Genomic DNA, 23,905 nt, shown 5'->3' with positions numbered 1-23,905 from the left:
AACACCTGCACCATTCAGGGATACACCAACCACATGGAAAAGGAATATCAAGGCCCAGCTTCACACCTCTGAAGGGACAAATCCAGTTTTTTCTTTGGAAGCATTATCAGGACACTGTTTCTGGAAGAGAGAGGACAGCCATAGGAGGTGAAGGACACAGCCTGCTGAGCTAAATGACAAGCAACACTACTTACTAAGTCTTTGAAGGGCTGTTGCTATGAGTGGTCCCTCAGAGGTGGGCTTGCCCTACAGCTTTTGTGTTGGAAAGAGTAGGGGGGGTTGCAGCCTAACACAGGCTGCTGAGCATTTGCACGTCTGCTGCTTGGCTCTTGACCTTCCCCAAACAGACTCATTGCGGTTACTCTTGTGGATGGTGGAGTGACTTGGCCTCGCTGCCTGGCAAGCCCGTGTTAGACCCAGCTGCAATCCCTTGGTGCTTCAGATTATTCCATCTGCTTGAAAGACGTGATGGACGTTTGAGACACACCAAGGTCTTAGAGAAAGAAGTAGTGCAAAGGTTGTTTTGGACACAGACATAGCAGACATCTCTGGGTTGATTAGTCAGATGCTTTAGGCTCATGGGCCTTCATGATGTAACCAGAACACACACTTTCTTGTGTCAGCAAATTTCTTGCAAGAAGGACCCAAGTGCAGAGAACGGGCCCAGGCAGAGACACATGTCCATAGAGCCAGGGCAAAGCTCAGAGCACCCACCACTACACTAGCTGGTAGATGGCAGCAACATGCTCATCACCAACAGCTCTGCTGTGCCTTCTGTGTTCAAAAGCCACTCATGGGCATCTACACATCACCACAACCTTTCAGAAGGCCGAAGAAGTCTACATGATTGAGATTCCTTCACAATCAAAACACAAGAATGTCAGTATTCAGTAAACCCTGTGGAAGAGGGAGGAGAACTCAACACACATTACATGTGGCACTTGCCATGCCAGGGGCTGTGAGGAAGAGCTGCAACCAGAATAAGTACTTCTGTTGCCCAGAAATGCTACTGTTCTGGGTATGGACCAGGATCCCATTATGGAATGAGTAGATAAGTAAACAATATGAATATACTATGGATTTGAGAGTAGATGAACATTGTCTCTATACAAGGAGACTGCAGTTAAACAAACAGGATCACCATGATCCCCTTGGACTCCTCAACAAGATAAGCAGAAGTCCTTCAGTGCCTAAAGCCCTTGTCATGGTGAACTATTCCAGTGAGAGCTCTCTGAAGGCTGAGCAGCAGTCTAATGTCAGATAGCAAGACATTAAGAAAGTAATAAATGCTGTTGTGTTAAGGAAACTTTAGAGAAGAGTTACTGTCCTGAAGATTCATTTTAAGCTTTCATCACTAGCAGCGGGGGGAGAGGGGGAGAAGTCACGTTACTTAACTGCTGTTATGACAATTATCAAATGGAAGGGACCAGTGAATTGAAGAGAACATTGCAGTTCACAGCAAAATTCCACTATGCTTTTTATTAGGTGTGTCCAATTACTTCCAGTATAAATTAGGCAGACAGTTGAAAGCAGGTTTGCAGAAAATGAATTTAATGGTATTACCAAGTGGAAAAAAGAAACAAGGAAAGATTCGTTTCCCATGACAGTCACAAAAGTCTAAAGCTACTCTGGAGATCTCTCAGACCCTGCAAAATCTTTCAGGCTTCCCACATGCTTCATTGACAAGATCCAGGACTCCAAGATAGCATTTCATGTTAAGTTTGTGCAACAGTTCTGTGAATAAAAGCCAAGAACTTACTAGGGTCAGCTCTACTAGAGCTGACTTCAAAGTGTATTTTGAGGCTACTGAGCAACTGCAGTTGCAGGCAGATGGCTCATAACAACACTATTCTGCTAACTCACTCATACATAGTATTGCTAATAGAGCCATGAAAGTACTATTACAAACCCTCTCCCCAGCCCTACTACAGGATCAGTGACCATGCACCTTGCAAACTAACAAGTCAGCTTAGGCCAGAAGGCAAGCAGGGAAAAGAAAACAGGAGAGTGATACCATGCAACTCTACCATTGGTAGTGGGGCTGCAGTTTTCCCTAAAAGTTTAGGCAATCCTGCAGAATCAGACAAGTTTCTTCTAGTAAAACTTAGAGTTTTCTATTGTACTGACACGCTGAGAGAGCCTCATCTTATTTGCAATACTCAGCTCGAACACAAGCAGAGAGTACATCATCCTGTTTGCAGTAGACTTCAAAAGCAGAACACATATTAAAACCTTGTTGAAAATGTGCTTAAACCACTCTACATAACAGCAAAATTGCAAACGCCTATTCACATTGTTTGCGCTTTGAAACAGAGGTAGGGAGGGATGCAAGCACTACCTTGGGGACAGAAAGCTTGCAGTAACCCCAGGATAGCTCCTCCACTCACCCAGGGCTGAGGAGCACTCCCACCTGAAGCCGGCACCTGCTTACCCACCTTGCCTGCACATCAGCCAGGAGGAGCCAACCCTCACCAGGCAGTTCATGGGAGGGCTTGCCAGGGTTACGGACACCGGGCAGCAGGAACAGCAGCTCTGTGCTGTAACAACACAGCTGTACCACTGGCTTCCAGGCACTCTGCTGCCAGGTAAGCAGCAGGTTTCTCAGTGGCCATTTATCCAGCCTGCCAAACACTGTGGGTTGTTCGTGCTCCAATTTTGATTGTCAGCTGCCTGAGCATCACGCAGGTTAAGATTATTCTCTAGAAGCAGTCCAACTGGAGCCTGTTCTTTCATTGTCAGAAACAGAGGGGAAGGGATCTACATGGAGGGCCCAAAGTACACCCATGCCCAGTTCCCCTATTTCCTGCATCTTCTCCTTCCTGAGGGGGATTAAGTCTGAAAAAAAGCTCGATTATCTGGAACAGTGCTGTGATCCTACACTTTGCCTTTTTGCAGCTGGGTGGAACCAGACTGGGTGCACAGCCCTGCAGGGTGAGCCGTGCACACATGACTGAGATAGGAAGAGGCACTAACAAAGCCTCCAGGGCTTTCTGAGAGCATCCTGTCATTCAGTATAAAAATTACAGAGGAAACATTTCTGTCTTACCCAAGCTGAGCATTGAAAATAGTCAAGCTCCAGCATTAAATGAGCACACACTTGCTCAAGCAGAAGTTAGTAGTACAGAAATAGGCTAGGTGGTTTATGTATTAACACTCAGTTACAGTCAGAAAACATCAGCAAGATCAAGAGGAGACAGTCACGTTTTACAGTGACCAAGACAGAGTTTAATGAGAATTTGGCTAGAGTACTTCTTTGTTCAAGGTAGAATTTCAACAGAGAGGCACCAAAGACAGGTTTTCCATGGCAGAAAGCTTATTCTTCAGGGCAGCATCTGTTGCCAGTGACAACAGCCTTATGAATAATCCAAGCCCTTACTACAAAATACTCACAAGACAGAGTTAGAAGTTGTAATATCTAGACAATTGGATATGGTAGCCCCATGACATTATCAGAAACACGAATGAACAGGATGCCTGCACTGAGATTCAAACCAGCCAGTTTTCAGCCATGCTAACCTGCCTACCCAGGAGCCAGGAGACAACACTAAGTTTTCATAGACTTTTAGAGAAAGTTCTTTCCACACACACCCACATTCAAGGAAAAACCCACCACTGCACATGGTGCCAGGCAGCTGGTGCTGCTGCAGCAGGTCAAGGCTCTCAGCCTTCCCGAGGAAGAGAGTTTCTATTGCTGCTCTTTGCAGCTGCCACAGCAAACACCACGGGGGGAAGCATCGTGCTCACACCTACTCAGCAACGGCAGTGCAAGTTAAAATGCTTTCACACGAGCGCTGCTACAATGCATCCTTTCCACTCATGCAGCTTTGTAGCTTAATTGAGGTTCAGGCATATAGTTCTGAGCTATAAACTTTTACTAATCAAATAATTATTCCTCTGATTTATTTGCCCTCCTGTACAGGCAGATTTCAGTATAGACCCAACCTGTAAGTTTTTCTCATCCTGCATCTGGGCCAGCCACTGTGGAATCATCAGAATCCAATTAGAGAAGGTCGTTAGCTAGTAAAAACAGGTAATGAATTTAAATCCTATATATGATAAACTTAAGATGTGGGGTCATGAAGTAGAATAGCTGTTGAAAGCACAAGGAAAAAATGTTCACAAGGAAACCAGCAGAATAACCAGGAAGGAGAAACAGGGACAAGCAGGCCACAGAAGTGATATTAGCAGAATCATTTGCAATACTGGGACTTCCCCTTCGAACACTGAAGTCAGAAATTTACCTGCTCTATCCGCTCTACAGATAGGTCAGAGACCAGAATGATTTCCATTTACTTCCATCTAATCATGCAAGTACCAACTGGAGTTGGACTAGATGATTGATTGTAGGCCCCTTCTAACCAAAATATTCTCTTCTAATTCTCTTCCACCATGATGACCTCCAGACAGAGAAACCTGGTCAGTGCCACAGGACTGCACAACTGTACAGGGCAATTTCTCCCCCTTCCTGTGTTTTTAAGAATTTTGGTTTCCCACCAACGAGCAGGAGACTTCCAAGCTGTCATAACAGCCTCAGTCTAGTAGAACATTATTTTATTGCTCTAAGTCCTGCACAGTGGGGAAGCTGCATGACAAAATTGTGCATGGAAAGAAAGTCTGAGGAATAACAGATTGGATCACTAAAATTGAAGTTCAGACAAGAAACATTGGCTAAGAGACAAAGGTGACATTAAGATGAAGTTTACTATTAGACTCTCCTAGATCTGGGTCTTTCGACCATACTGGGTGACGAGCAAAAGCAACCAGCAGGGTTTAGGAAGAACACAACAGATGGCAGACTCAGTGCTCTCCACACAACTGGAGGTCTACTCCAAGTGTCTAAGAGTCTCAACCTGAAGGTACTTGGAAACTTGCAGGATTTGTTATTCCAGATATATGCACCGGCAGCAGAGCTCCGGTAAAGATGAGAACATACAAATGCAGTAAACGCTCCTAGGCTGCTGTACAGCAAGCTGACCATAATGGGACCCTAATGGCTCTCACTTCACAAACCTGTAGTTCAGTGTCTGAATCTAACCCATCCTGTTACCATCCCAAGATGGCCAGGACTTCTGTGAATGACTTTATATTCCTCTAATTCTGAAGTCTCTTCCAGACTTCCTTTCTGTACTTATCTTTTAATTCCTGTAGCATCTTTTATCCTATAGTCTAAAGATGAGAAGACAATGAACTTACATCCCCTAAAGAAAAATTCCTAATGTAGAGCAAGCAGCAAGTTACTGGAACCAAGTTAAGTGCAAGTGGGAAACGAAAGGACTCTCCCTTTTATTACAAAGGTGGCCATACAGTCAGAATGGAGGTCTTGCATACAGACCTCCTCTCCATGTTGTTGGGAGATGAGGCAGGAGAAGCAGTTGCAAGGCAGATGTGATGAGCACAAAAGCTCCATTCCCCTTCCCTGTGTACCAGTTGGCTGCAGGCCTGGATTGTTGGGCCTACCCTCACGTCTCAGCTACAGCCTATTATTGCCCCTGATCATTTTTCTCAAAATGCTTTGATGTTTCCTTGGGGCTGAAGGATGTTGGCAGGGAGAAGATGGCTTGCACAAGAGGTCAGCACCCCCACTTCTGAGCAAGCACCCAGAATTGGGCAGTTGGCTGGCCACTGGCAGTGAAGGCAGCAAACATGCTTGTTGCACAAGCAGGTGGCCACAGAGTGATAGTCCGCCCCTTTCCTTGAGTCCCCAGCTCCTCTGGGATCATCCATCAAGAATTTACCACTCACTCCCTCTCCGCATTTTTGCCAGTGAGGGAGAGGCAAGGAGACAGAAAGGCTGCTCGTTTGGTATTTTTGCTCACTGCTTCTATGGTGCAGTGACATCCTAAACAATATCAGCCAAGCTCTACCAGATTTTTGGAAGTCTTAACCACAGAGACCTCGCAACCCCCCCGTGTGGTTAAGAAAAGTATATTGGCTTATGCCACCCACCACTGAAACAGACACCCCAGGGCTGGAATGAAGCAGCTGTATGACACCATGCAGCAACACTTCACAGCATTTTAGGGTAGAAAGCAATTAACCTTTGGCTGAATCCCCTCAGCTCCAAGCTACAAAAAGAGTGTTTGTTCTGTTTTCTTCTCTACCCCTCACCTCCCCCAAGTCCGCACATCTCTGGTGTTCTCATTAGCTCACTGCCCAGGCTGCTTTTTGGACCCTGAAATGGAGAACAACAGTTGTCATCAAGTTAATGGGCTGTTTATTCAGATATTAATTTTGTTTTTTCTTGCTTCTGCTCCAGCTGATACAGATAAAATGAGGGTGAGGCTATAGTGCATTGTGTTTCTGTTCAGACAGTAAATATATTAGACCCAAGATCTACTTGAGATCTCAGCTGTGCTTTAAAGCAAGTTCAGGGAGCTCCGGCAATGTCTTATTTGCAGCTCTGAAAAGAGCAACGATTTCAGCTGAGGGAAGATATCTTTCTGCTCACTGCTGTTTCCTTCTAGGTCTGACTGAAATTTGGTACTAAATGTTGGTACTTAACACAGAACCTTCATCTTCAGGTCCTGCACTAAGACAGACCCTCCCAGGACCCAAGCCTGACAGCTACACTGTGAAAGCCTGGAAATCCCAGCAAAGCCAGATGTCCCTGAATGAACATCCTGTATAGCACAGACAAAGCGTGAATTATTTCAAACATCAGAAGGCAGATAAATGAAGATTTAGGAATATAATTTGGGTCTGACTCTTCAAGTGGGATTCCCCCACTTCACCCTGAGCCCATAGTTCCAACTTCATCTGCCTCGCAGACAGAGAATGGGTTTATCTCAAAGACTATGATCTATTTAAGACAGCTCTGGTGAGTCTTGTCCTTGAAGAACCATTATCTCCATGATCAAGGCTCACTCTAGTCAACTTCTGTGCCACACCAGCATGGCCACCTTTGTGCAGTCAGCACAGCTCTTCACTTCTGCAGAGGCAAGGATTGGTTTTGCGTTGTAAGACATGCAAACTCTCCATATTTGCATTCGACCCCTGAATTTAAGTCAGACTAGTTCCCAGTCAGCATCAAGGAGATGCATTAAACAACCTTAGGGGTTACATTACATAGAGAAAAACAGCACATAAGCAGCACCTAGAAAGCTGCTAATCAGCTTAATCCTACTAGTCTTCCACATTTTTCTATAAAGCATGTTCATAAACAGACATGGCTTGTAAATGCACCGCTTCAAGCAGGTAAAGAAACCACTCTGCCACCTTCACTTTGGTGCATGCATCTCACAGCAAGCTTTCCCAGAGCATGCTCTGTTCTGAGCCACCAGAACTTGGAAGCCGTGGCTGAGGCTGTGGTCACCTGCTGGGCAAGCAGGACCAAGCCAGCAGCAGTTCATGAACTACAGGGGGGAAGTGCAAAGTCAGCCTGACACAGGGGCAACACCTGGTGCTTTGGAAGATGCCCTCCAGAGTGATCTTTCCAGTAAGCTTCAGGCACCACTGAGACCTGCCTGGTCATAGGACCAGAAATCACATCTCCCCTCTGAATTGCTGAGAAGAACAAGCCCACTGCAGATCCTCAGCCCCATGTCAAAACCCATTTTGTGATCTTTTGTTTCCACCACCTGACTGACACAAGACCTTTCACCAGCCCTTCTCAAATTAGGGTCCTCACCTAAGGAGTGAGACAAATTAGAGTCACTTACAGCTGCCTGGGTTTAACTCTGCCTCTTGGCTTGGCTTCAAGTAGTTACTCATGTGAGCCTGTCAGTCCCCAAACCTGGTCACGGGCAGAGAGGGTCCCAGGCCCCGCTGTGGCCTCACTGCACCTCCCCGTGGGCTGCGAATCACCACAGGCTGTACCTGCACAACAGCATGTGCAGTGCCCACCTCGTCACCAGCAGGACTGTCACTGAACACCTGACAGCTGGTAACACCTTTCTTAGGTGTCATGAAAGTAGATTTGAGTATAAGGCAACATCCCCCAAATCCTATTGTGGGTTTGCTGTCATATTCAAACATGAGTCTGTAAACATTCATCTTGTCCAGTACCTGAAGTCCTTTTTGCCTTAGTTATCTACAGTAAAGGCTGCTGTAAGTGTTCCCTCTGGAAGCCAACAAGGAGTCAGAAAACAACACTGAGAGTCAAAACAAAGCGGTGCTTTCCCTTCTTAAAAGTCAGCCTCAGGAGAGCGATGCAGGCAGGAAGAGGGAGCAGATACCCTGCAAGGAGGCTTAAAGGAGGAGGAATCCATAAAACCTCCAGGCATTCCGGGAGGTTGGGTACCCAGGATCACTTTCACAGTTTAGGAAACCGTTTTGTCTCAGCCCCCACAAATTGACCTTGGCAGAACATAGAAACTTCGCACATAACAGCCATGTTTCTGCTGTGAGTAATCCAGTACTCCAAGTTAATGCTCCATTTTATTGGTGGAACGAAACATCTTATTATCATATGAATAAGTCATTAAAGGAAAACAAAACAAAACTAAACCACATTAAAATTATATTGATGAGAATTTCTTAAGTCCATTTAACAAAATCCTTCTGTCCATGGAATTTCATAATTTTGTGCATCTTCATGACTTTCCCACATAACTTTCAGTTTTACACATTATCACGTTCTTCCAATACACCAGAAGCAAAGTGAGGATGCTCAGGCTGAAACAATGTATATGGGCAGTTAAATGAGGGAGTATCTTCTTCAGACATGTCCTGGTTTTGTTAAAAACAAGTTTCTCTCTCAGTGAATTTGCCTGTCAGCTAAAGCCTTCATATTAACTGCATTTTCCTGGAGAACCAGATACATGTTTTGGTAAACCTAGCAATGGAACGCAAACTTATTGATAAGCACAGATGGACATCTCGCGAGAGGGGTGACCAGAAGAAAGAGACCAAGAAACTGACCAACTGTGTATAACATCCCATTCACGTGAATACTTCATATAAAAGTGGGAGATCACGAGGATCTCGTGTGCTTTTCCCTTTTCCCTTCTGCTTATGGCCGACATTAGAAGAGGACCTTGCTAGTTGTCCCTGCGAACTGAGGCCTAGTGGGAGACTGAATCCAGCTCCGATTGGCTGCAGTCCACAATGTGGTTGCCGGCTCTGCAGTTGCTGAGACTTTCAAGATTGGTTTTGTATATTTTGTATTATTTTCTCTATTCTTATTAGTAGCATTAGTAAAACATCTTTAATTTTTTCCAACTCTCTTCACTCTGTGCTTCTTTTCCTCCCAATCGCCTCTCCTTAGTGAAAAGGGGGGAGAGGGAGGGGAAAATGTGGGGGGGAGAGGGGGTTAACAATACATCTGCCAGGGTTTTATTGTCACCCCGCAATCTTAACCCTCAACAAGACACAACCTAGCATGGATCTTTTCATTAGTCACAGCTCAGTGAAAGAAAAGGTGACTCTGTATTTACAGACAACATATATATCCTTATAGTGGTATCTTCCTTTTGCTCTCCATTTTGTCAAGCATATGCTCAAGAGCTAATCTCATTGAACTCTGACCTACTGGGAACTTGACCATGACAGGAGACCATTGCCTGCCACTGGCCAGCAAGGGAAGGAGCAGCATACTGGGACAAGCAGAAATGGAAGGTATTACTTACATATCTTTTATCTTGTTCAGCAGCTACATTTAAAAATTCTAGTACTGCATTTAGGGGGTTGTAGCTAAGTTGCATTTCTGCTTTGTTTGTTTTCTTTTTCTCCTTCCAACTTAACTAGTTACAGCAACTCTCCAAAAGAGAATCTGAGCAAACACAGACAAGCATCTAAGGAGAAAAATTCAGGAGTCTCATCTGTGCCCTATAAAAGCCCCAAGACCACACACCAATACTCTGCAAGGCTTGTTTTCATCTCTTAGAGAAGAACGCAATTTCAGCAAATAATCTGTGCCAATCACATTAAAATTAGATCAGGTACCTTACCTGTATTACAGTCACACTTGTAATCTGTTTCTATACCCTCTGAGATATAGGAGTTTTTGGAAATAAGAACTAATGTATTTGATTAAATAAGCTGTAACTTGGGAGGTGGGAACAGCAAGAAATATTTCAAGGCAAATGAGGAGTCTGAGTCCAGTGTAAGAGAGAAACCTGCTTTTCTAATGAGACAAGAGGCCTATTTCCAGCTCAGCTACACCAGGTAGCATGATCTGTTATAATCTGCTTATATTTAAAAGCTTGAATCTAGAGCCAGCGACAGGCTGGCTTTACCACAGCAAGATGATGAAGGAAGCGAAAGCATGAAGGACAGATTTAAGTTGTGGTATGTCTTTGAAGCTCTTGCGTCATTTGGTGTCAGAAGGATCTACAGACAAAAGGAGAAATAATGCATTAAGAAGTGTGTGGCATCCAAGTTCATATAGCTTGTGGCTTTGCAAGTTCTCACAGAAATAGCACATTCACATGCATTAAAGGCTGGGTATATAAATAATCCATACCTTTGCTGCATTAATACCACGTTCATTAGTACCAACGGTATTCACGGGCAACCCTTTTATCTGTTCCATAGAGACACTGTAATATACTGTACTAAAATGATGTAGTTCATGGGTAGATGCTTACAACAGTACTTCAAGCTTTTCCTTGCTGAAACCTGACTCACTGTGCCATGAGTTCAGATGTGCAGGACCACCTTGCAAAAGATGTGTGCTCAGATTCCCAAGGAATTTGAGAGCAAAGACCAGAGCTGATGTAGTGATCAGTAAGTTCAAGGTGACTGCTGGTTTCCTGACATCTGAATCACACCAGGTAACAACAAGGTCGCCAGTCCTTAGGCAGGGACACAGCACAGTTTATGCCCGGCAGATGCACACAGCTGTGCAGGCTGGGCTCAGAGGGGTGAGCAGTTGCACACACCATACTTGCTACCAGCAGAGGTTCTGCAGCTTTTAGGTTGACATCATACAACTGCAGCTTTTCAATATGGAAACAGTATGACTCCCTGTGGTTACTCACAGCCCTTTGGTCCAAGTCAACAGAAGGAAAAGAAAAAATATCCTCTCTCCTAACTGGTCCTGGCTGGAGGTGAGCCTAGGCACAGACTCATTGCTGAAAGCCAAGGGCTGATGAGCAGCCCATCAGGACTCCCTGCACATCAGCTAGAACAACTAGCACGGAGTGCAGATGAGCCACTCCATGGGAAGGGCTGCAGAGACAATCAAGTCCTCTGGAGCAGAAATAAAATGCACAGATCGGAGGTGTCTGCACACAGACTCTCCACAGACCATTCCCAAAATGGTGCAGCAGACAGTACCCCGCCTGTGCTCCCTGCACACACACACAGAAGCCTTGAAGCAGCATTCCCAAGATGCCAGTCAAAGTGCCATTCCCAGCTCCCACACTTGTGCTCACAGCTCCTACCAGCCAGTGACTCCCGCCCCATCAGTCCCACATGCAGCACACAGGCTTCCCCAGCTCTCCCCACATGTGTACATACAGGCTTTTTACTGTCACAAAGAGAAAGAGGGAAGCAAATCCAGAAAAAAATGCATTCAGCCCAGTGTTATTCGGTAATGCTGAGAGTGAGCTAATAAGTATTAAGCAGCTAGTGCAAACCCGCTATGCAAAACCAACTGACAAGCTCCTGGAAGACCTATCAAGTCTCCTTGTCTCCTTTCATGCTTGCCTGCCCTCAGATGGGCAGGTGCAGGCAGTAAGGCAGGAGTGTAGAAAGAAACTCTCAGCCTTCCAGACAGTATAGTCTCCAAAGCTGATATTATGGTCAAATAGCACAACCCATAAACCAGCTCTTTTCTGTCTGTCATCATTCTTGCCTTATTGTCCTGGGCTTTGCTTTGTTTGCTGTGAGCGGGCATGCTCCATTTCTCAGCCACATGCCAGCAAACATGCTGGCATGCTGCCCACCCTAAGTACCGTGTAGGCAGGATGGCGCCTCCAATACTTAAAACAATATTTAATGTTTTACATCATTGTGGGCCTGTAGATTATTTCCTAAATCCATGAAGCAACAGTGGATCAGCATGTGGTTTGCTAATGCTGCACAAGGAAATAATGCATGAAGGGAAGAGATTAGTGTGGAGCACTTGAAATTACAGTTGGCATTGGCTATAGAATAACATATAGCATGTGATGACCTACTTGTCCCAGGCTCCGCAGTGCATCTAACAGTGGACTCCAAGAAAGGCACATATGGAAGGAAGCCTGCCCAAGCAGCAGAGTTTCATTACTGTAGATCTACTCTCCCAAATCTTTGAAGAAAAGTTCCTTCAGGAACTGCCTGGATGAACAGAATTGCTAAATATTAGTAGGGACATGATTTTCAAAAGAGAGGACACAGGTGTAAGGTAAAAGCCCAAATACAAGCCTGCTTCTTGTGCACAAGGAAAAAAATAAATCAACATGACAGGCAGGGAATGACCCACTCTGGTTGATGCTGACATGTACCACACACCTCAAGTTTATATTTACAAAGCATCTATGGATTGTTCTTTCTGTCACTAGTGTTAAAAGTCACTTCAAAGACCTGAGTGAGCACCACAGCACTGAAGTGATTAAGACAGTAGTATAAAATGCAGGAGTTCCAGAACAGTATAGGTGAAAATATTTGGCATTTGTCAGTAGAACAAAGTTGCCTCAAATCACACAAGGATATCTTACACTGTCTTCACAGCTATATTTGCTTGTTCAGTCGATCAACTCTGTTATGAAGTTAATTTTGCAGGATTAGTGATAAATCCCTTTTGTCTGCCTGATATTTGTCACTGGTGAGGGTGACAGTGAGGAGCATATCTGCATTTCCAGAACAGAAGTCTGACAATAAAAAAAGAACCTGTCCAAGATGAACAGTGAGGTCCACTGACCTCAAGGTCAAGTGACATTTAAGACTTAAATAGTGAAGTTCAAGAAGCCACCCATACATGTGCATAGTAAGTCCTTTAGTGGGTACTTAGAGCTTAGACTAACACACTAGACACTGCAGGTACCCAGTTTGCCCCTCACAGCCATCACAAGGAAATTAATTCAGCAAAGGAGAGATGTTTCCCTTAAAGATGGGGAGTTGCCAAAAAGAGGGATTTAGCCATTTTGCCACACAAGCAGCCACCTCTGAAATCCACGTGCCTTGATCCCACTCAGATCCTAATACAAGCAGAAGCTATTCTTGTCACGGTGACTAGCCCAGTGCTATTCAGTAGAGTCACTTCAATAAGATGCTGAAGATTTAGCCCTGGCTATCGGGTTGCAGTCATCAACCAGAAGTGACCAAGAGCACCATGGACACCAAGACCAAGCAGAGCACACCAGTGACAGCAGAGCAGCTTATCTTTCTCTCAGTACCAAAAGTCTTAAGGACCAGGCTTCAAAGAAACTGTAAACATACTTAAATGTGTTTCAATTCAACAGTCAGTATTTAGTTACTTTCATGAACTGACCCTAAACGCAAGTAGTGTCGGGCAAGGTTTAGCTAGGAGAGCCTTCCCAGCTTATCTGGGGCTGTCCAACCTGCCCCATCCCCATTCCTCCCCACACAGTGTCACAGAAAATACCATATTTTGAAGTTACATCTGCACGGGAACTCGGGTACTGTTCACTGTGGCCATTGTTAGCTTTTCTACTGCATATCCTTCATTCAGTGGTCAGAACTATTTTCAGATACAGAAACTTGAACTCTCACTCTCCTTCTGCCCTGCCAGGCTCACAGGACAGTGTCAGCAGCTTTGGAACACACATGCTTACCCCACAGGCCACATGTAAAGAGGTGGAGACCCCCCACACTCCCTCCCATGGGTATCTTGAAGCTGTATATAACTTTTGAATTCTACACTGTAAAAAAAAATGATTTCTTGCTTTTATTTAGAAAAAAAAGTTTTCAAATCCCTGAAACTGAAGCAGTGCTTTGTTCTTAGAACACGCTAATGTTTTCCTGCAATCTCTAAAAAGTTTGTTTGGCCCCAAATAATTTTTCCTTGCCTGTCCAGCCACCAAACTGAAGAAAAACAACTAAACATTCATACACCTCTGGTTTTCAGCAGCAATCTGTTCAAAGGAACCTTCACCATGAAGCCTTCAGTGCTAGTGTCTTCTCAGTGCTAAGAGAGCTTCCCCACATACATTTCTCAACACTTTTCGGAGAGGACTCCCTACTGAAGCCACGTAGCCAGCGCGTCCTCTGCCTATGTACAGTACTGCACCAAACTGTGTCATTGCCTCACATGCAGTGCAACTGTTATTCTTTTTACACTGAACTATTCTATTTTACTTAATGTAATTTTTCTATTCTTTCTATTAAAGGCTTCCAAGTGGATACAAAAATGCATGTAAAACAAGTTGTCCTCCAGAGACATACGCCTACTCTATGACTCCAAGATTATTTCCTCTAAAAATTTGATAGGGAGATGTGTACTACTTTGTAGTATGATCCATTGCAACTGTGTTCCAGCAAGGCAGGTAATCCTACACTGTCCCAGTTTTATAAGAATCCAGGCAATTTGAATTAATAGCATAGAAGTATAGCACTTGCCATAAACATGGAACAGTTGCTTTATTGCACTTGTCAAATGCATTCCTCTCTTTGGTCACAGTTATGGTTCAAGAATTTAACAAAAAATTAACAAGCAATTCACAATAAAGAGGAACTGGAAAAACAAAACAACACAACAAGTCAAAGCTGTAGAAAGCATCCTATACACTACACGTTTAAATTTTTATGTTGTTTTTTTTGTTTTGTTTTGTGCTTTTTCCAGCCTGGTTCTCACTCTTAGTTCAGGAAATTTCTTATAAGCCCCATGCCTTGTTCAATACAAATACCAGAGTGGAAAGGACACCAGAGAGGTTCTTCCCTTTAGCCTCCCAAGAAATACAGAGTGACCAAACAAGTAGTTCTAGAGGTATTTACCCAGTTCATGACAAACTGTTTTTCTGGCTGTACCTATGTTGCCCCATAGACCAGCCAGGAATGAACAGCCATCCTCGCCATCTGATCTAGTGAAACAACATGCTCACGAGCAGCTTTATGGTGGGCACCACTGCCCATGGGAAGTCTCAGTGGTCCCAGGGCTTAAAGCACCCCTGGGAACTTTGTGTTCCCTCCAGCTATTCCCGTTTGCCCTGTGGTGATGGGGGATGACAGCTCGAGAAGTATTACCCCGCTAAATTCCTCTTAGAGCCAAAGGGGAGCAGCAGACAGTCTGAGCTCATACTGAGTGCTGGCTCCTTACATGAGTAACAACATACGGTCCAGGCACCAGCTTGGCAGAGGACTGTCCCAAAATTCACATCCTTGAACAGGTCCACCTTGGATAAACCCTTAAGATCAAGAGGTTTAGAAGTATTCTGAGCTCTGACAGAGGGCACCACCACAAATCAACAAGGAGCAACAGCCAGTTTCCTTGGCACCATCCATTCTGGAGGAAAGCATCTGAGAGTTGCACTCCACAGTTGGGAAGAGAGAACAGCAACACAGGTCCTTTGAAAACCATTGCTGATGGCAAAAGACTGACAGAAGGTGTGAGTGGAAACAGAATCATAGCTTTGAGAAAAAGCGAGCGGATGCTGCACGCAGGATGAAGATCTGCCCTATTTGCTAAACAGAAACAGTAGCAATGCACGGAATGTCCAACAGCGTCATTGCCCAGGTTATTAACCTAGATGGCTCATCATGTGTACAGCTGTCTGCCCACAGCTCAGCTTTGAGCCCCAGGTACCAGGGAGAGCCCAGGGGCCACCGTGCCCACGGAGAGTGGGGCTGGAGCAGACAGACCCTGCAGCACTGCAGACCCCGCACCCCCGCGGCTGCCAAACCTCCAAGCTGGGCCACCTCTTCCAGGCTGACCACAGAGCAAACACTTTAAAGTCTAAAAAGCCCTGTTTTTCAGCAGCGGCTGAGTAACAGTGGATAGAAAGAAATTTCTAGCATGATATTTGGAAAACGAACCCCTTTATTTTTAAAGCACTACAACTCATCTGAAAAAAATAACACGTTTGCTATAGTAGAGGCAAATAGCTTGACAGACCCACTATAAAACAAACAGTTCACCATTTTGATGTGGCGTGGTCGTGGTGGAAAGCATAATTTTATCTGCTTTTACTGTGCTGACCTCTGAACCTTTGCATTATAATTTGAGAAGCAGCTGTGTATTTAGACTCACAACACCCAGCGACGTTCCTCAGCCTGCTGGGCATGGCAAGTGTCACTCGTGGTGATTAGCACAGCCACCAAGGGGGCTGCCACAGGGGAAGACCTCGTGCCCCTGCCCGAGACAGGTGCACACCCCTGTCACATCCCCAACATGTGTCCCTGTGCTTGCTACCAGCACTGTCATCAAAGCAGACTATTATCAGTTACTGCACCACACAAGAGACTCACAGTAGTCTGAATTTAACATCTTAGTGGTGCCCAAAGGCTTATTTTCTTCCAGAAGTGCAGCAGAAAGAGTTTAAAGGTAAGGTGGTGGAATCAGAGCAGAAGATGCTGCAGGAAGCTTTTTTTGTTCACAAACAGAAAAATAAAATAACCTGTTAAATAAAACCATTTTGAAGTTGGCAAATAGATTTTTCTTCAAGTCTGCCACAGACCTGGTTAAGGACTATTCTTGTACACAAAGTGTAAAAGTCACAATGTGGCAAAAACTCACGAATTTTTTGCTGAAAATGAAAATTTTAAGAACATAAGTGTCTAATACGTGTCAGTCATGGGTGTATTTCAGTAATCCTGCAGGTCCAGGGTCCATACGAGGGTCCTGAACACTGCCTGTTACTTGAGAAAGCAATGGAACCTCCAGCACATTAGCATTTTGGCCCTGATCCAAGAAAGCACTTAAGCACGTGCTTAACTTTAAGCACGTGCTTAACTTTAAGCACATGAGTGCTCCCACCCACATAAAAGGACTACTTATTCACTGAAAATTAAGCATCTGCAGAAATACTTTACGGTATCAGCTTCTTTGCTGAGCATCTTACAGGATTACACCCTATCAAGTGACTTTCTGGAAAAAAGAAACCAACAACAAAACAAACTACCACCTAAACAGAAGTTGACTTGAGGAGGGACCGCTGACCGCCAAGGGCTGCCCAAGCACATGTGGCCGTCCCCTCTGGAGCCCCACGTCCTCCCGGCTCCCACAACAGCTGCACAGCAGCACGGAGCCTCTCCCGGGGCAGCGCGTGTTCAGAGCTGCTGTTTCAGCCTGTGCCCGTGGTTCTAAAAACAGTTACGTGGAAGCTATTCGCTCTGACCAAAAGCTTGCCTGCTTCACGGAACGGGAGCCTGTGAAAGGACAGGGCTGCCACAAGGCACTACTCTGCCTACACAAGTTGCTTCCAGTTAAGATGAACAAGGCGTTAGGATGAAAACAGCCACCTACTCCAGGCTGGTTGATTTGGATCAGGCCATAAAGACCTTAAATTATATACAGAAGGAGGTGATGAGGGGATAAGAGCAGTGCATAAATGAGCATATACAGGCAAAAGGTAAGGCAGTAAAAACCAATTCTATGCAGGCAGTGGAAGGAGATTGTGTCACATGTCCCGCATGCATTTTTGGAAGGTCAGCACAATCAAGTATTAACTATGGCTCAGGCTCCCACTGCAGAGTAATACTCATAAATTCATCCAACTATTAATATATTTAGAAAAAAATTACTCCTAGTGATAGATTACATATCCTCAAAAAAGTCCAAATGCCCTGAAGCCCTTCTGGGATGATGCCCACTTACGCCTCCCTCTTGCATGCAGGATCCCCCTCCTTGGGAAAGAAACCTGAGTGCTGAATACAGAATTCCAGCATAAGCAACTGCAGAACTGCAGGCTCAGGTGTTCCACAAAAGGCACTTGCCTTAATACTACGACTTGACTTTAAGCCTATCACGACTGCTACAGAGTGCAGAACTGGTTTTAAAGTAACAGTTTGTTACTAATTTAAAAGCTACTAATACCAGTTTTTTAGTGGCAGAAGTTTAAAGACAATCACATTTGAGGGAAGTGCTGGTGGAAACAGTGAAACAGCGGTTCGTGGTTTATACACAAATTCCAGTCTGACCAAGGCTGCTGGCCTTGTTTGAGCAGCTCTGAGATGCAGAATAAATCTCTGCAGTGCAGCTACATGGTGCTGCCAACCTACTCTGGAGTCACAGCATAAGCAGCAGTCAGCCCACTTTAAAGAAAAGCAAATGTTTATATTTCTGCACCAAGTTGTGCAACAGGCTGCTCCTGAGCAGAGAACTTGAGTTATTTGTACTGAAGTCACAAGCTGGCCACCCACCACGCAGGTTTCCTACCTGCTGCTCCACACCAAGGCACACCCTGCACGCAGGACACCAGCACAGGCACCTGTCAGCCCCCGTGATTTGTGACCCTTCTGACAAGGACGGCTGGAGACACTGTTTACAGCCCAGTGTCACTTTTGGCTGTGTGTGTTCCAGCTGCTGTTGTGGGAGCACTTTCCTTACTGATTCAGATCAAAGGCCGCATCAACACAAACACATGAGTTCTACAAGTCACTCAGCTGTGCACTATAACAAGGTGTGCTCCTTAACAATTCTCTCACCATGCCCAAAACTGGCATCAGGTTGTGCAAAAATTAAGACCAGGTAGACAGGAGCTACCAGCCACAGTGTTGGCACCAGAGAATGAGGTGACTTTAAGCAAAATTTAGTAAGTAGTTTTGAACACACATACAGGACCAAGCCATAGTTCTTACTCAGCTTTCTAGAGCGGACCAAATGCAAACCAGCATTTTTTACTACCCAATCAGATACGCAACTACTTCAAGATCTAGATATACAACCTCACGGCACATCACAGAGGGTTTCAAGTGGTCCTATAAAGAAATCCTTCACCCTTTTTAACTAAGTCATTTTAAGATTAGAAGAACAATTAATCTTGCATGAAGATCCAACTTGCAGGTCTTGTAAAGCAAGAAACAGTGATGCACGAGGCACGGGGGTAGAGTCACTGACTGGGCTGAAGTGAACACAGCAGAAGTCAGTTGCCTGCACCATTATTTTGCTGATGACTCCTAACTTCAAAGTTTTACAAGGAATAAGACAACCATTTCCACATTTGAGTCCTTTACTTATGAACGGAATGTAACCTAGACTTAGCTATTTTCTTTCCACATGTATCTGGTGGAGATGTATTTATCATCAAGAGATCTTCCTCCTCCTCCTCTTCCCCCCACTTAACAGCTCTTGACTTTGTGTGGCCCCTCTATGCCAGTATATTGTTTGTGCTTTCTGCAAGACTCTGCTTTAAAGTATGACATGTTTATGCAAGAGGCGTTGATGGCTAACACAGGCTTCGGCTCAGTAGGGCATTTGGGATGGTGTCACAGAGGAATGCTCTCCCCTGATTTATGAGCATGTGATAGTTATTCAGGTGGAGTGGCAGGACCTGGCAGTAAGCACCATCATACAGATCAAATGTGTTTTAAGTTCATAGATCAGGCTGAAGCACTGCCGATCGCCACAGGGTTGTGGCAGTGGAATCTAAGCCCTCTATTTTTAAAAAGCAAGCAGTCTCTGAAGACTAGGAGCTGCCCTCCTCCTCAAGCCTTACTAACCACAATCTTGCACCATTCTCGTGAACGCTCTTCTGCAATTTGATGATGGCATATGTGCAGATTCGGAGACAGATGCTTATGCTAGCCTACAAGTTTGGCTTTACACCATTATTTTCAGGAGACAACTCTGATTGACTTGATTGTTCCCAGATATTTGGTTAGCTACTTGAACAAAGTCCTTCAACTCTTCCCATTTTAATCCACCTTCTTTATAATGGGCACAAGTTGAAGAAATGCTCTTTAGAGGCATGTGACCGAAGTTTTAATGTTTATGAGCCCATTCACTCCATACTGTGCCCTTATACAGAAAAGCAGCTTTGGAGCAGCACCTGCTTCCCCAGCAGCCAAGCCCCATGCCCAGGGTTTGGCAGGATCATTTCTACTCAAGGCGTTTATTTAACATCTCCAGCTCTCAATGAAATAAGTTCCCCCTATTTCCTTCCCAGTGTGAATAGCTTTGCAGTTTGTTCACATCTGCAACTTGCACTTTTAATTAAGGGGTGTTGAACTTCATTTTTCCCTTATGCTGTTATACCTTCCTCTGATATAAATTTGGTGACACAGCGCTGTAAACCTGCCCTCATATAAAAGCCTGTGCTGAATTAACACAGCTCCCATGAAGCAACAGGAGTGCAAGTCCTTCACAGTTTTGTGAGAAAGAGAGAAGAAAAGCAGGAAAACAAGTTCTCCTCAGCATTTCTCACACTAAAACTCATGGAGTTGCTTAAGTGAAGCCATTTGAGATAATACTATCTGTTTCTAGGAGAAAGGTATAATGACTTACTCGGAAAAGTCTGTTTAATAATTGAGCTTTATGCTGCTGCTCTTGCAGACCTAGTGAAGAGGTTGCCCTGGCATGCATGATTCCAAGTTAGGGAGTTACTCATCTCTACAGTGAGCATAGTAGTGACAGAACACATCACAAAGAAGTCTTCACTAGTGTCATCTGTCTTGATCAACTCAAAGCCCTGTTCTCTTTCAATGGAGGCAGAACCTCCCACACACACATTAGGTCCATAAACAGAATTCAGCTCAAAACACCCAAAAGGCCCAGCAAGAAATAGCTTGATGTACAGTTCTGTCCATAGCAGTTACATATGGTGATAACGAGCCTGGGGCACATAACTTCAGCCGTTCCAGACAGGTTTTCAGACAAGCAGTTCATGTTCACACTAACAAAACATTATTAACTTCCAGACAGATACCACTCTGGCAACAGAGAAAAATGCAAACGTAGTCAAAACTTGACAGAAACAAAATACTTCAAACACACTCATAATGCCAGACCCAGGAGAAGAACCAAAGCCTCAGTGCATTGGAGTATACCTGATTGCTCTGCAGGACCTAAATCTGCTATAGAGCAGATTTTAGGTATTACTTTTAACTTCCTTTTCACCAGCTACAACTCTAGAACAATAAATCAAGTTTCAAGGGTCAGTTACATGCACTATTAGCATAATAAAATGCATCAGAACCTGCTACCATATTTTCTTACACTCAAAAAACCCCCAAACCCACACACCACAAAATAACCCCCACCCCAGCCATACTGTTATTTTATGCTTTGGAAGTGGCCTTGTACTCATTATCACTTTACAATGGAAGTACCTTTTGGAGGCTGATTGTTGTTCTGAGGAAAAACTCCACATCAGCAGAACTCACTTCAGCTGGCACACACTCCACAAGCCTCGGTCCCCCCACGGCTCTTGCAGATGGCTGGGGTACCTCTGCCTCCCGCCACCGCCTTGTCCCCTGGCAGCAATCCTGCCCCCGGGCCCCGGCCAGCGGGGCCAGGGCACGCAGCTGCAGCTCTTGTTCTGCACAAACACACCTCGTGGAGTGGCTCTGACTCACCGCTCTGCGAAGAGCACTCCACCAAACTTCTGTTCCCTGGTCTGTTTTCCTTCACAGTTATAGTCCCAGACTTAGAACTGACTGAGATATCCCAGGTCAGAGAACTGCCTCAGACTGGTTTCCAGGTGGAGAAGGTTCAGGTGCACCTAATTTGTGAGATGTTTGGGAGAAGAAAATAGGAGTCACCTGTAGCTGCATTCATTGTAATTCCCCCTACTATGGGACAGGACTGGACTAACTGACTTTCTGCTGTCTTTGCTAAATGCACAATGACCGTAGACAACGGAAAAGCCAACAACATCATTTGTTGTGTTTGGGGTTTTTTTAGTCTGCTTAGGACTTTGCACATTAACATAGAAAATATGAGTCTCCATAAAGTTACTCCTGTTTTTTTTAAGCAATAAGCTCAAGGATAATTATGCTTCAGTTTTGCTATTAGTGTCCTTTGACCTCACTACATTTGTGTGCCCGTACCACCTGTGACACAACAGTTATTTGAATGACTAAGAAAAGGTAAATGTGCAACACACAAGTTTTATGATTACCCCAAAATATTCTACTGGGAACAGATAAACTGTCAACGCCAAACTCTCATCTTTCTCCCCAGAAAAGAAAAATGTCAAGAGAGGCAAAACCTAGAAATATATTGGGGGTGCAGGGCTGCCCTTTCACCAAAGTGCACTACACTGATCATGCTGGGTGAGTGGAGGATTCCCTAGACTCTTTCACCTTTTGTTCAATTTGCACAGATTTGAAATGCAAATGAAAAGTTGAGTCCCTGCAATTGAAATATTCTAAATGTGATTTACTAACAGAGTAAAAGAGTAATTAAAGATTAGAGGTTCAAAAGTGTCTATTTTCTTGAAAAAATACAGAATTCTAATGCTACTTTCATTCTGAAGACATTCAAAAGAGTCATGTTTGAAATTAAATGACTTTTTCTTTTCAAATTTTTGTAATAATTAAAGGAGAAGTCTGAACTACTGGAAAGAACAATATGAACTATTTTAATCAGCTACTCTTAAAGAAAATCTTTAAAATTGAACAAACAATTTAACTGCAGTTACAACGGCACTGAAAAGTGACTATGGAAGATGCCTGTAGCTGAAACCAGCTTAAAAAAATGAAAGGACTATTCACTACACGTAGTTGCATTATTGGCTTTGCAATTGTTGTTTCATGCCAGTGCGAATAGTTCCATTTATCTTTTTATTTGCAAAGTATTATCACAGAACCACAGACACAATGGGGGTTGCAATGGGCTTCCAGTGATCTGTTAGTCTAGTGATTAGAGTCATGCTCGACCAGGTTGTTCATGGCTTGTACAGTCAAATTCTGAGCATCTCCAAGGACAGAGGTGCCACCTCCACTCTGGGGCCCTGCTCCAAAGCCTAGTGTGCTCTTTTGAGATATTTTTTCTAGCATTTACTTGGAATTTCCTTTGCTCAAACTGCAGCCTCCTGCCTCTCAGCCTGTCCAAGAGAAGTCTGACTCTGTTTTCCACACACCCTCCCAGCAGTTATCTGTGGACAGTGAGAGACAGGACTTCTCCAGGCTGAACAAGCCCACATCTCTTCTGGTGCACCACGGGCTGCAGCCCCTCACCTTGGTGGCCCGTTCCAGTATGACAATGACTTTCTTGTACAGGAGAGACCAAAACTGGACACAATGGTTCAGATGCCACCTCTCACGATGCTGTGCACAGGGGAATAACCACTCCACTTGGCCTGCTGCTCCAGGTAGTTCAGCCCAGGATGGTGCACTGAAGATAAGGCAACTGACTGAAAACTATTTGTATGGGCAACTCCATCTGTAAAAGTGGCCAGAGAAAATAAAATGTCTGTACAAATCACTGTGTTCAAGTATTAGGCTACATAATCGGAGAGTACATGTACAATGTTACATGGAAGTTTCAATTTATTTCTAATAATCACAGGTGTGCAAAATTAATGTGTTTTAAGACGAAATTGTGTCCCCAGATCTGAGGCTCATGCAATCGAACATTCATCTTCCCTTTTAGAAAACATTTGTAAGTAGTGATATACTATTTTTTTCTTAGCATGTAAGAGAATACAATAGCCCGTGTGGCACATCAGACAACGCTTATCATCAAAATGTCCTTGGGCTGTCAGGCAGAATGTATTATTCAGGTTACGTTACACTAGCATTTTAAGAGATCTAGGAGCTGAATGATTTGGAGAGGCCTGGTGAGCCAGTTCCTCCCGCAGGACTCACAGCTGATCTCTACGTCTTCCTCTCACATTCACCACAGGGTGCTCGTGTGGTACAAGGCCGGGTTGTGCAAACCTGGCTGGCAATCCCATTTTGGGTGCAGGCTGTGGGAAAAGAAATAAAAGTTTCCTTTCTCCATCTACTGAAATGCTTTTAGCTCCTTTCAGATTTGTCATAACAACAATGCACTTAAGGAATGATCTAATCTGGCTTAAAACTGTGTTCAGTACAGACTGCTAAAAATGCCTTTCTGAATTTGATATGCTACACTGATGTATTGCACCTTTCTGTATCTGTTTCACTCCCTTATGGTGGATGAAGTTCAAAGATATTAAACAAA

The 23,905-nt window shown here is 44.4% G+C and overlaps 2 long non-coding RNA genes across 12 annotated transcripts in view; one reads left to right on the top strand and one right to left on the bottom strand.

Annotated features, from left to right (window-relative positions):
* The window catches only part of LOC110365582 (uncharacterized), a 62,398-nt gene that overhangs the window by 19,434 nt on the left and 19,059 nt on the right, over nt 1-23,905 (bottom strand). For 4 of the 10 annotated variants that reach the window (XR_010473101.1, XR_010473106.1, XR_010473107.1 and 1 more), the window contains exons 7-8: nt 22,939-23,143; nt 21,334-21,479 (exon numbers count right to left, since the gene is read on the bottom strand). This is a non-coding gene — a long non-coding RNA (uncharacterized LOC110365582). Of the gene's footprint in view, nt 1-8,357; nt 10,270-12,062; nt 12,202-21,333; nt 21,480-22,938; nt 23,144-23,568; nt 23,670-23,905 lie in introns of those variants that run through there. The other 6 variants (XR_010473103.1, XR_010473098.1, XR_010473099.1 and 3 more) reach the window with 4 other exon arrangements.
* On the top strand, nt 2,368-14,818 carry LOC135579613 (uncharacterized). 2 transcript variants are annotated; one of them, XR_010473108.1, is made up of 3 exons: nt 2,368-2,585; nt 9,431-9,555; nt 14,214-14,818. It is a non-coding gene; the product is annotated as an uncharacterized LOC135579613 (long non-coding RNA). The 2 variants fall into 2 exon arrangements; XR_010473109.1 differs by lacking the exon at nt 14,214-14,818 and adding an exon at nt 9,685-9,822.

This window comes from Columba livia, chromosome 5 (genome assembly GCF_036013475.1).
Source record: "Columba livia isolate bColLiv1 breed racing homer chromosome 5, bColLiv1.pat.W.v2, whole genome shotgun sequence".
NCBI classification, from domain to species: Eukaryota; Metazoa; Chordata; class Aves; order Columbiformes; family Columbidae; genus Columba; species Columba livia.
This window is presented reverse-complemented; position numbering and strand designations above follow the sequence as displayed.